We start from the raw sequence: 13360 nt of genomic DNA, 5'->3' as shown, positions 1-13360 counted from the left end.
AGCGGTTTTAATTGTTCCTTTAATCTTCGTGGTAGATATCTCTCGAGATTGTTCTCTCCTTTTGCTGCTGCTAATCCATGCACTGAATACAGTTTAGAATGTATACTGTATTTATTGTTTAACCAACAATTACGAGTTGAGCGAAGCGATATGCAAAGGAACAAGTTAATCCAATGAACCACCGGGGGCCTCATCGAGTGGCAGCCCAATTCCAATTCAGTAATATCAACTTCCTTCGCACCGTACGTAGCCAACCGCGATAATCGGAGGTGCGGGGAAGAACAACACACTTTAAAAAAGCAGTTTTTCAAGAAACTAGTTTTCAATCTAGATGATTTAAAAGTGCACAGCTCCAGTGGCTTCCTAATGTCGGAAGGAAGAGCGTTCCAGACGGCCGCAGAAGCGTATCTGAAACCGCGCGATGCAGTGACCGTCAGATCGAGTCGATCTTCCAGAGGCACGGAACACGAACGAGGGACAGATTTAGACCGTAACGCCTGAGTGGGTGCGCGCGCGTGCCCTGTTCTGCTGCCAAAACGGTGGACTCCGCATCTTTTGCCTGCAGCAGGGCATCAAGAGTGTAACGATTCCATCGATTCGTATCGACAATTATTAAAAGGCTCACAATGCACGCGGCGGTCGGCGCGTGTTAATGAATCCATCATTCACTCAGGGGGGCGTGCCGATTAAGCGCGAACACTGCGATTCGATCAATTGTCACGATTATATGCCGTCCCGTTTCTATGCTTTTTGTTTCATTTGTGCAGTTTTGACCGCTCCTTGATAATCGATCCGCTCACGCACAATTCAATATACGTATTGCGTTTCTGACAGCCTTAAGAATGGAGAATATTAATTAATCAATCGATGCGTCATCGGTCAATCCCGACTGGCTATTAATACGAGAACCGGTTGAGCGGAATTTTGACCGTACCAAGTCGGGTACGCGGCATGCGCCAGATGAAAGCTTTGATCTTGCTCAAGCCGAGTTTAGGCAAAATCCAGATAAACTTAGAATATGTGGCTTGTGACATAACCCACACGCCCACAGCTCTTGACCATATGAATGCATTACGCTGACACTCCTCTAATGCTGTCACAACACTTAAGAGACCTCAAGCTGATGGTCACAGAGTAAAGCTGCCAAATGTTACGGTTGGGCCGGGACAGTCCTGGCGGTTTCAGAAAAGTCAAAAAAATTAAATTCGAGATTTTGTCCACACTTTGAAATGCTCTGGCCTCGCGCTCCATTCATGATACTGTCAGAGGGTGGGGCTACCTGAGCAGTGGGTGGAGCTATCGGGACAGTGGGTGGAGCTTTCCAGCGGTGTGGGCGTGGGCCTACAAGCAATCGGTGGGGCCTGAGTCATGGAGAGCCAATCCACTCCCTGTATGAGCGGGGCGAGTGGTTGAGTGGGCGTGGCTATGTAAAAGTGGGCGGGTCTGATGTGGCTCATCGCGTGTCCCTTCTCCCAGAATTGCGGTGGCTTTCAAAAACGTGGACGGTGGGAATTTTTACAGGGATTCAAAGTCGCACCGTCAAATATTCTCACTCAAACACGAACTGTGCATTAGTTGTAACACTAGAGCCCATAATCCTGGGCACTAATCCAAATCCTGGCTACAATCAAAGCCATAACTGTAACCAGAGCCACTTAAAACATCATTACCCCTCATGCTCCATAATAACGCGTAATGCGTTTTTTTATTTTTTCCGTAATTTATCCATCATTGCTTTTGTGTTGGCTCTTGTGGACAAAGCGCTCGTGCCAATAACATCTGGCAGCCAATCGGTATGTGTATAACGAGCCTGATTTTGCTAATGAGACCACGCTTGTTTGAACAAATGCTGTTAGATAATATTGGTCCGGTGAAGCTCATGGACTGATCATAATATTGCGAAAATACAATTTGATTAATGTTCATTTGTTTACCTATCCACGATGCTCCATAACAAATAATTACTAGTGGAACTTGTAGCTTTTCAATATTGTTAGAAACCTCTAACATTAATCCTGATATAAGCTTTGACTTTGACCGCAACCATCATGCTTATTCTAGCCTGAAGCTAGGTCAGAGACTTCGCTGTAATCAGAGAATTTGCTCTTTCGATTAGATGAACCTCAACCCTACTCATAGCTAGCCCTAACTCGTAAGTTATACTGAAGGCGAGGTATCCGGAGACCTTAACACGAGCCCACAATGTGTACATGCGTTAATTGATGCCCCCCACTCAATTAAAAATCTATACGTAAAAAAAATATGTCCGCGTTTTAGACAATATCACGAGCCATGACCTATCCACTGTTAGATGATTGTCTCTCCCTAAGCCGTCACCATCTCTCACCATCTTGCGATGTAACGACATAGGAGAACCTGCACACGAATTGACTTCATCTCCGCTCCGCCAAATGCAACGTATTCGTGGACATGAACAGACAATCCGCCTCATTCCCATACCTGTCCTTCCACGTACGTATTTTATCGGCCACAACGCCTTATGGGAGTACATGTTTCAGCAGTATTGGTTCAACACAAGTAAACTCTTGACCGATTTCGACACTCAGGGTCTCTACAGCTTGCATGCATGTATGCACGTCGAACTTATTTCGCACCGTACGTATCCTTCCGTGCTAATCGGAGGTGCTGGTAAACCGCCAGATGTTTATCGGCAAGGAACCTCTCCGTTGGATATGGCTGCGAGTTCGAGACCCAACCCTTAGAATAGATTTGGCGAGCTCCCTTTCTCAGCCTCTCCCCCGCTGGGGCAGCTTCGCCAAGGTGAGAACACATAAAGGAGCGGGTTACTCATTAGCGGGCCGACCCCTCTACACAGTCCGGCATTTACAGCTGCCCCGAGGTGGTATGCATACTGCATGAAAACACACACACGCGCGCGCATAGCTGAGTACATACATTAATCTTGCTCAAGGTCAGTAAACAGAAACGTTCGGCCCACATGTTTTTTCTTTATTTTTTTTTCCGTTGGGGCAATTAAAACCAAAGCTGTCGTTCGTAAGGCCCCGAGACGGGGTTTTGTTTTACTCGGGCCAGCCAAGACGCCTGGAGATCGTAAACCCGTGGAACCTCGTGAGGATGGCCGCAGCCCTGCGATTGTTGTGTTCACGCCTCTGCTGGCGGCAGGGCCTCCAGTAGAGGCAACTCCGAAAATACCCATCGAAGATTTACCCAGACTTTACCCCGCCGTACGTAGAACCTGCCGATCGACGGCGGTGTACACACGTGTGCACCGCCGGGTTGACGGAGGCGGCGGGTGTGTCGGCCGCATTTACTGCATTGCCAGCTGGACCCAAAGAGTGACCAACGTAGACGTTAGAAAATAATGTTGCACATCGAAGGAGATCTGATGATGCAGGCAGTGATGAGAATGAAACTGGCACTATTTGGACACATTTGTATAATGGACAAAAACTGGAAATTTTTAAAGTGTGTTGTTTGGAGAAAGGGAAGGAACCGGAAAGAGAAGAAGGCCTATCAAAGAAATGACTTCACGACGACATCAGAGATTGGTGCCAGAAAGATGTTGCACCACTTGAGTACATTGGCCGAAGACAGAGGAGAGTGGACACAAATGGCGTGATGCGCAGTGGACACCTACGGGCCATCTGTCCATGGATCGCAATGATGATCCGTTGAATTTTGATTTAAAGCTTTCGTGACTGCACTGATTCATATTCTTTACCGAAAGAACCAAGACTATAAGATGATCCGTTGCTTCAAACGCCGAGCTGCATGATTGACCCCACCACCTCTGGAGTGTAAGCCCACTGTGATAACCATTACACCACTGTAGCAGCGTCCTGAGCTACCTTGAATTTGATCACCAATAGGATTATTGGTGAGCGCACTGCGATCTGAACGCTGCCAACCTAAGTTTGATTCCCGGCCACGGTTAACATCAAGTGGCGAATGATATCTCAAACGGTCCTGGGCTCTCCTCGCCTTCATCCAGTCCACACTGACCAGCTTGGTAAGAGAACGATCAAACAACCACCGCGGCCGAAATAGTGTAGGGAGGCATTCGTGCAGCAGTGGATTAACAACAAGCTGTAAGTTCAGTTTTTTAAATAAAACCTGAAAGATTATAGCCCTCAATGGGAGAGATGCCCCTGTTTCTAAATGAGTGTGATGCTCGAAGTTGCAGTACACAAACGTGCACTAGGGTAGTCGTGGCCGAGCGGTTAAGGCGATGGACTAGAAATCCATTGGGGTCTCCCCGCGCAGGTTCGAATCCTGCCGACTACGCGTCTGTCTTTTTTTTGTGCGTGAATATGTAATCATTTAATGTGGCGGAAATGGTGATGCAGTGGTTAGCACACTGCTAACCACTGCATCAGGAGTCTAACCACTGCATCAGGAGTCCTTCATCCAGCAGTGGACAAACAAAGGGTTCTACATTACATCGTGAGCTAAACAAGACCAATCATGTCTTATCGCGTGGGACTATTGCGTCCATGTCAGGGCACATCCGGTTCAGGGATTAATCTTCTAATAGCAAATAGAGGTGAAAGCCAAGATGCTCTCAAGCGGAGTAAGTTTAATGCTGCCCTAAACATTCTTGCTCATTCTGTGCCTTGAATTAACAATGCCCAGTCCTTCACCAAATCCACCGCTGGGCGAAAGCCTCCCCACACCGTGCTGGGTCACGGAGGTGGTTCGACCAAACTCCACCACACTGCTCACAGAGTTCACATATCGCCCACCACCGTCGTTGGCTGCCCCTTCCCTTCCCCCCCTGAGGAGCGAATTCAGGTCGCCGGGTTCGTAGCGCAGTGCGCCGATCGCTGCGTCGCCGTTCAAACCCCAGCGACGCGGCCGATTACCAAATGAACGCTGGCACCGATTTGCGTGAGCCTGCTGCTACTGGGAGCGGGGTGGAACGGTGGCGCAGTGGTTGTCGATATTGATAGAGAGTTTTTTTGGGGTTAGATCACGTAAAAATATAAATGTGTCGTTAAAAACCGCCACCACCCGACACAGACAACTAGTAAGGTTTGTCACGTAAATAGAACGCGGCCAATTCGTCACTAGTACAGCACACCGGTGTGTTGGAGAGCCAAGCCAACTTGGATTGCCGATATTATTGGTGATTAGAAGCAGCGATTGATCTCTCCCTCGCCCCCCACCACCCCTGCCCATCACAATTCACGGTCTCCGCACCGCTGGATGAAGGCCCTCTTCAACCCGTCGCCATCTCTTACAAAAAATCGCACGACCCTGCTACTGCAGCAGCAACAATAATAACGTCATGCTCGTGAGTTGATATCATCGCTCCGTCTCCTCGGTGGGAATGTACTCCCCCCGCACAATGAAATTCCAACGGAAATTGTTTGGTTTGGTGGGGAAACATTTTTATCCAATGCAATCCGGATATAAACAAACGCTCCCGACGCGGCTGCGACACCACTTTGCCACTTAACCGCTCCTTTGTATTTGTCTCTCTCCTCCTCCTGTTCCCCACAATATCAATCCCCCCACCACCCCCCGTCTCCACCGACTCTCCCATCCCACGGTCTGCAAAATCAACTCTAACCCCCCAACAGGAGCAGGCGATCGCGCTCATCACGCTCTTCGCCACCATGCTGATCCCCTCGTCCTACATCATGGCCAACATCAAGAATTACCGCGACAAGGGCCCCGAGTGACGGGGGCCTCCACCCGCGCCAACGGAGGAGGGGGGCTCCTATTTGAACGACGCGCGCTCCAACACGCACGCGAACACACGCACGAGTTAGCCACACACACGCGGTACACACACACACAAAACATCCCCCATTTAGCCTTAACAGACTGTAGGGACAAGTGCTGTTAGCGAGCACCTATGAAGGCCGGCACGACACACGAGGGGGTGGGTGACCAACACCACGCGCGGCCGTCTTTGTCTCCCTTGTGACGATGTTTACACATCGCACCAGGTACTAATTTGAGGCTGAGTCGACCTAGGGGAAGCCCGAGACCGGTTCAGATAATCGTCACTGGGTGTTGGCCGTGAACGGGAATCGAACCCGGTGGCCAGGTTCATAGCGCAGCGCGCTAACCGCTACACTACCTCTCCCCACACACACACGCGCGCGTGTACACACATGGACCTGTACCCACACGTGTTACCCACACACGCACGCACGTGCTACCCACACGCGGAGGTCTATACACGCGCGCGCAACGGGTACGCGCACACACACGCGCTTCCCACACGCACACAACGTGCGTCCGATCGTCGCCCCTCCGCCCTCCCGAAAAAAAGGCACCCACAACGGCGTTTCCGCCGCAATCCACGCAACGCCGTTCAGCGGTGCAGATTTCCGCACCACCTGCCGTTGCATTCTCGACTCCGCGGGGTTTTTTTGGTCGTGGCAAATTGGCCAGCGAGCCAATTTTGACACGACCCTTGTCTCCCGTAAACGTGAAATCATCTGAAGCGGGTAAACCCTGGTTAAACTGTAAATCGACGCAAGGCACGCGTAAACTCTAGGCCTACGCAAGAGGCACAAGGTTAAAAGAAGAATGGGATGCAAACCAACGATGCATTGCACCACGATGCAATCTTGTACAATTCACTTTTTTTTTTAAACAGGAATCATGACGATATATCTATGCAGCAGCAAGGTCAACGAAAATCCACATACTGGGATCGCCCTTGCTAGAGATCAACAGCACTCGCTCAGTTGATTTTGTTCCCTTGCAGAGTGAACTCCACGGCTGTGTCTATCACCAGCGTACTTGTTGGGACAGCTACTCACACAGCCACGTTCATTCCCGAGTTATGAACAATCTCGGTCCACAATTGTTGTCAGTCCGCTACCGAATCCGCAGCCCGAACCGTCCTCAGTCCAAGGCATACGGACACCGTACGGAAGCGAGACAAGGCGACGTGCTCATTGGCGACTGGCACGGTCGGCCACGTGCGGTGCGAAGGAAGTTCAACACGTGTGCGCGTGCGCGCGCGATGTGCGGAGCTGTAACGCGACGCGTGTAACCAAGCGTGAATTGTGAGTTGGAATTTGCCGCTGCGCTGAACCCCCGTCTCCAGAAGCCCCGTGGCGCTTATCGTCCCTGTGTGTTGACTTGGTAATGTACTGTACCATTAATAAATGCGAGTACCTTATTTACGATAAGCCGGGTGACGTGGTGATGTTGTTGTTGTTCTCTACGTGCGAGCGACGCGGGTTGCTGCGCCGAAGTGGTCATCAGTACGCCGCATTTCGCTGCCAGTTGCATGGTTCCGAAAGCGTGGAGGTGGCTGGCTGTCTTTTGGTCAGGGCTGTTGTATGTACGCGTGTATGTTGAACTTCTTTCGCACCGCACGTATCCAACCGTGCTAATCGGAGGTGCGGGGAAAGGACAACAAGCTAAACACCCCCCCCCCCCCCAAAAAAAAAATCAGTTTTAAAGAAATTACTTTGCAATATGGATGATTTAAAAGTGCCATAGCTCCAGTGGCTTCCTGTTTTCACAAGTAAGGGCGTTCCAGAAGGCAGCAGAAGCGCAGCTGAAATTGCGCGATGCAGTGACCGCTCTTAGTTCGACGACTAGCCAAAAGGCGCTGATGTGGGGGCAATGATCCAGCAAAGCCGAGGTCTTGGACCCATGTGCAGGATGCAACGACTTGGGACAACGGTGACAGGAGAAAAAAAAAACATAACATTTTGATTTTGATCTCAAGTTAACGAACACCGTGCAGTCAGACATCAGACCAGAGTCACAACACCGAACAACTTTGACTCGTCGCCACACCTTCACATTTGTGCTGCTCGTGTCAGACGGACGCGTGGAAAATATTCGACGAAGGGTGGTCTGCTCACGGTAGGGGGCTTCCAAAGTGAATTCAGAAGCAGTGTCAATGTCGTCGCCACTTATTGTGTCGGTCGTGGCCTTGGTCAGGTCAACAACCGAGGCAGTTTTTAGTCAACGCTTAGTCTGTGGATTTCAGTCTTTGGCTTAGTCCATTTCACGGAAGTGGTCAAATATTTTGTTCTCCTAACCGAGTCAACACGCAACGTTGTGTCAACGTTGGGCCAGAGGTTCTAACCGTATGCCACCATTGGCCTAACGATTCGTGATTACTGGGCAGTCACCAAACGTTGGTGTGTGAGGGGGTGGGCAATTCCACCCTGCCCCCCCCCCCCCAAATATTATCGGGTTGGCCAATCAAGTGAGCTCAGTAAATGTGTATATTACATATACAATATACGGCCAATTTAAATGTTTGTCTTCTTCGGTGTGCTGCAGTCTCTAATAACGTCACTAAATTACCATCTTTTCGATTTAAAGCTTTCGTGACTGCAGGGATTCATATTCTTGGTTCTTACCATACTTCACTTCTTCATTCAGGCTCGTTCATTTCGTGTCGGCATAATCAATGCTGATTTGGTCTTTGGTTGGGCGGCAGTCATAGCCAATCGTCACGCTTGATTATTTTATTTTTCTGAAAATAAAATTAAGGTTTCGAAATATTTTCGGTCGCAACTTTTGGTTTAAAAAAAAAATGCAACACCGTTTAACGTAAAGGGTAGCCCAGAAATTTAATTCACCAAGACAGATACACATTCAGTGTTATTGTTATCTTCTCGGCATTAACTTTCCAGGCCACCCTGTACTTCACTTTGCTTAGACGCTGATAACAACCACTGGGATATAATTATCCTTGGTGCTTTTCCATTGTGAGAAGACAAAGAGAAAACCACCCCAGCAATATTTAGGGTGAAAGTCATTGCGGTTAAATTCCTCCTTGTGTGGAAATGCCATTCCCGTTTTAAAAACAAACAAACAAACATAAAACATTCCCTACGCAATGCAGCCTTGTCGATGCCAGGCTTATTCCATGCCAGCGTGTTCATTATAAACCTCCTCAATTCAACATATGTTGACATCAATTACTGCCACGTGGCACGAGGGGATGCGTGGCGGGGGGGGTTATTACGTCAGTCATACAAAGCACACACGAAGAGGGACGCCATTTAGAACTTCCTTACATATCACATGGGCCTGGGAACCTTTGAGGCAAGGGCAGCTGCCTGCCCAACTGTTGTATGAGCCAAGTGGTTAGGGCAACATATTTATATTCTGCCTTCTCAAGAGTCTTCACGCAAACTCTCTCCCCTTATTATTGCCCTCCCAGTTTCAAAATTGTTCCCATATGCCGATGGCATGGAAACAAGCAGTGGTATGCCTTCGTGTTAGAGCAGAGTAAGTCTTCTTAATCTGGCGTGCACGCGTCCCTTTGGAGTGCGAGATGCCCTTTCTAGGGGTGCGAGACATGCCAGCATGTTTTACAAGGTAAATAATTGAAATACAAATTAAGGACGGGCACGTAAAGTACAACTACTTTTCTAGATTTGAAGCTTTCGTGACTGCAAGGATCCATACTCTTTGGTTCTATTCGGTAAAGTTACGTAGGTAAAAATAAAATAACAAAAATCACGACGTTTCGGCCACAACACAAGTGGCCGAAACGTCGTGATTTTTGTTATGTTGTGGCCGAAACGTGGTGATTTTTATTATTTTATTTTTACCTACGTGACTTTACCGAATAGAACTAAAGAGTATACAACTACTTTGTTTCATCAAACCCCACTGTATTTATTAACATTATGCATTTTTTACTATTCAAAACCAAAGGGGTTGCAAGGCTGCAATAAAGGTTAAGAACCACTTTGTGAGAGTATGAACCATACAAGTGAATATCACAGAGCTACATCTGCTGAGGTATCCTCCAAGTGACCTCTGGTCTACGTAGCAGAGCAGGGAACAGCAATTCCCCAGCCCCGCCACTGAGAATAATGTTCGTCGCGTGACTCTAGGACCCATATTTTTTTTTATCTGCGGAACTGGAATGTAACCAAATTCAGTTGCAGAAGTAATTTTAACGTAAAGGTTTTTTTTTAATGGCATATGCCATAGTTTGGCTCATTTGTTGACGAATACTGCCGATGCCAACCTAATAAAAAATAATTCACCTATTTACCCAGGAAAGTAACACTGGTGAATACAAAACTACATAAGGTAAAGGCGTCGACTCAGTTATCATTCCAGGGTGTATATAACAAGGACCACTTCGTGGGAAATAATCAGCCATCGAACTCCGGGCGAGATTGGACCCGGTCATGGGAATTTCAAGAATATTACCCAATCATTTAAACTCGAGTGTCGTGAGTGTGAGACACGGGCTTATTGGCCTCGGAAGCACGGACTGTTGCGAGTGACCCCTTTGCAAATCAAGTACAGGAGGAGCAGTCGTAGAAGCCGCTCGTTGTATCCTTGGCTCGAGCAAAAGACCCAGGTGTATATTGACTGGACACAGAAGCAGTAAGCAGCAGCAAGCGAGCGACAGGGAAACAAGGTGCTTGCACCTCAATGGGGACATCAGGCACCCTAATGTTCCGAGGGGGCCTCGAGACCCCCGCTGCTCAATGTCCCGCGACAAGGTCGTCTGATCGGGGGGGGGGGGAAGGGGGGGGGAGAGTGGGGGCGCTGTTGGATCGTTCACTGATAAATGTTCCCCCCTCCCCCACTGGAGCCCGTGCCCCCGTGCACGTCCACCGCGCGTCCTGCACGTTCCACTTAACATTCCTCCAATTCTGGCCCCAGCTGCACGTGCCTCGTCCGTCCATCGGCGAGCACCCAATGCTGTTCTACGTTCACGCACACGCCGAGCCAATGGCGGATTGCGTTGTGGGTGGGTAATGTGGGTGGGTAATGTGGGTGGGTAATGTGGGGGGTTGGGGGTGAAGCCACCTCCCCACTCACCACAAATTTCAAGCAGCGGAGCTTTCCTTGTGCGAGACCCTATGTGTATGTACGTATGTTGAACTTATTTCCCACCGTGCGTAGCCAACCGTGCTAATCGGAGGTGCGGGGGAAGGACAACAAACTAAACACAACAAGCGCTTCTGAAGAAATGAGTTTACAATCTGGATGATTTAAAAGCGCACAGCTCCAGTGGCTTGCTAATATCGGAAGAGCGTTCCAGACGGCCGCAGAAGTGCATCTGCAAGCGCGCATTGCGGTGACCGTCTTTGTTTGATGGCCAGCAGCCAAAAGCCCCCGCGAGGATGACCCCAGTTCGCGTGGTGGTTTATGTTCCATGACGAGATTAGCAAGGTGATTGCGGTTCAATCAGCAAGGTATTGTGACTTCTGTTATCCGCGGCCAGCACCTATGCATAGAAGGATAGATGGCACATATTAGAATGCCTATGTGCCCTAATGTGCAAAGTTAAGAGAGAAAAGTTTGTTATCAATACAGGGCCATCCAAAATTCCATCTATTCATTCATCACTTTTCAGACACTTGTTTTACAAACGTGTACTTCCTACTCCAGATACGTAGGCAGCTCTGGGAGAAACGCCAGGCATCTCTCCAACTAATCCTTCCTGCCATAATCTCACGACCTGTGCCCCCTGTTGAGACACTTGTGAGATGTGAACCTCTGATGTTGAGTACACATCATAGGGGTCACAATGTGATGTTGGGGGCGGTGGTTTCGGATGGTGGTAGTAAAAGTGGTGGTGTGGTTGGTGGTGATATGTTGGCGGTGACTGCGATGCGGTGGTTGTGGTAGTTGTTGTCATGGCAGCACTCTTTTCCACAACCAAATTGTCCGTTCATCAATTATCAATTTCAACAACACGGATAGGAAGAGCCAATCAGAAGTCACGGCGGCTGTTATTTTCCTCAGAACATCCACAAATTTTCTCTAATCAGACTAGACACCGGAAGCTATTGTGGTGGGCACTAAAATTATTTCCATTATCTGCGATTTCCCGGTGATAAGCGGCCAATGATGAAGATGCCAGCAAACGATATTCACGCCGTTGCTGCTCCTGACGACAACAGAAGACAAGCAGTCTGCCCTACAGCCGTTAAGTGACTGTTGGGGCAAGCGTTGTTCGTAATCACCTCTTTAAAAGCCTGCACTGTGAACAAGGGGGGTCGGTGCGGCCAGCAACATGCCCTGGTTGCCTTTGTCTCCCCATCGCCGATGTTGACACACCACACCAGGTCAGAGAAGATAACACACGCGTGAAAACACACACGTATACCCATATGGACGGACAACAAAAAACCCACACAAAAACACAAGTATGCACAATAATACACCCCCCACCCACACGAACATGCAGAGTCATGCACGCGTGCAAACACACACGCAGGTGTGCACAGCGCAGATAAGAGATGGACGCGCACACGGGGCACGTACAGACTCACACAGAGACGTGGATTTTAGTTCGCACACACACACACCACAGCCAAGCGCAGCGCCATAAGCTGACATTCATCACTAAGTGGTGCTGACGTTTCCATGGCCCTGTGCCAAGCTAGGTTTACTGCGAGGACACATGGCCTTGCCAAAGGCTTACTGACCGGAGAGAAATGCGTAGTTGGTGTACTGGTAATTGTATCAAGCCCCTTGCACCATATCCCTTACCCACTGACACCATGGCATTGTTTTCCCCGTGTTGCGATCGGTGTGCTTCCTTATTGCCTTGCCGGAGTCTGGCCAATGGGCATTTTCATTTACATCAAAAATCATCTCAACCGACTTGATATGGAGGTCGAGGAGGAGGGGGTGGCTATGGGCAGATCCATTTCCATGATTTTCCACAAACTTTACTCCTTATATCTGAAACGTAAGCTAGAGCTAAAACACAAATACCACCAACCATTATCGATCCATTGCTAGATGGCCTCCAAAGCCCATTATTTAGATGATTTGGCTGCTATAAATTTAGCTATCGTGTGGCCAGGTAGCTTCTAAAAAAAGAAGCTAACAGCTGTGGGCTTCTTTGCACACTTTTTAGCGTTTGTTACATTTCCTTTGTCCGTGTCCACATTTCTGATCCATGTATCACAGCAGGAAATCACGGATAATGAAGATGGGTCACTTCCTCTCATCGCTACAAAGGCTCTTATAATAGCAAATCAGCGGCATGAATCGGAAGGTGTGTGGGGATCCTGTACAGGAACATGAGTAATCGGAAGCACGGATAGTAGAGACCCAGAGTTTCACTGTGCAAGCCTTCTCCACGGGCCAGTGCCGACACTGCTGATACGAGGCTGTTGAAATGCCCCCACTACCTTCGAGTCCTCATGCCCTACATTCACATCCACCCGGGACTTCCCACCAAATATTTTCCGGGTTGCTTCTATATTGGAATAGGCATGTGACTAGTAGCCGCCACGGCCATAGCATGGATATGGTGTGCTGAGCCCAGATTTTTTTCTCGGATGGCTGACCCGGGTAGACCCGGCTGAAATGGAAGCCCCTGCATCCACCCCTGCATCTCTGGCGATGATGTGCCCAGTTGATTCCATTTTTATCGCCGGACAAAACCTGCATC

The 13360-nt window shown here is 48.9% G+C and overlaps 1 non-coding gene across 1 annotated transcript; it reads left to right on the top strand.

The window, feature by feature from the left end:
* Positions 1-4184: 4184 nt before the first annotated feature.
* On the top strand, positions 4185-4266 carry TRNAS-AGA (transfer RNA serine (anticodon AGA)). The gene has a single exon. It is a non-coding gene; the product is annotated as a tRNA-Ser (tRNA).
* The last annotated feature ends 9094 nt before the right edge of the window (positions 4267-13360 follow it).

Source organism: Petromyzon marinus, chromosome 3 (assembly GCF_048934315.1).
Source record: "Petromyzon marinus isolate PM22_M1 ecotype Great Lakes invasive population chromosome 3, UKy_Petmar_22M1.pri1.0, whole genome shotgun sequence".
In the NCBI taxonomy this organism is placed as follows: domain Eukaryota; kingdom Metazoa; phylum Chordata; class Hyperoartia; order Petromyzontiformes; family Petromyzontidae; genus Petromyzon; species Petromyzon marinus.
The sequence above is the reverse complement of the archived record's forward strand: the minus strand, read 5'-3'. Positions and strand labels throughout refer to the sequence as shown.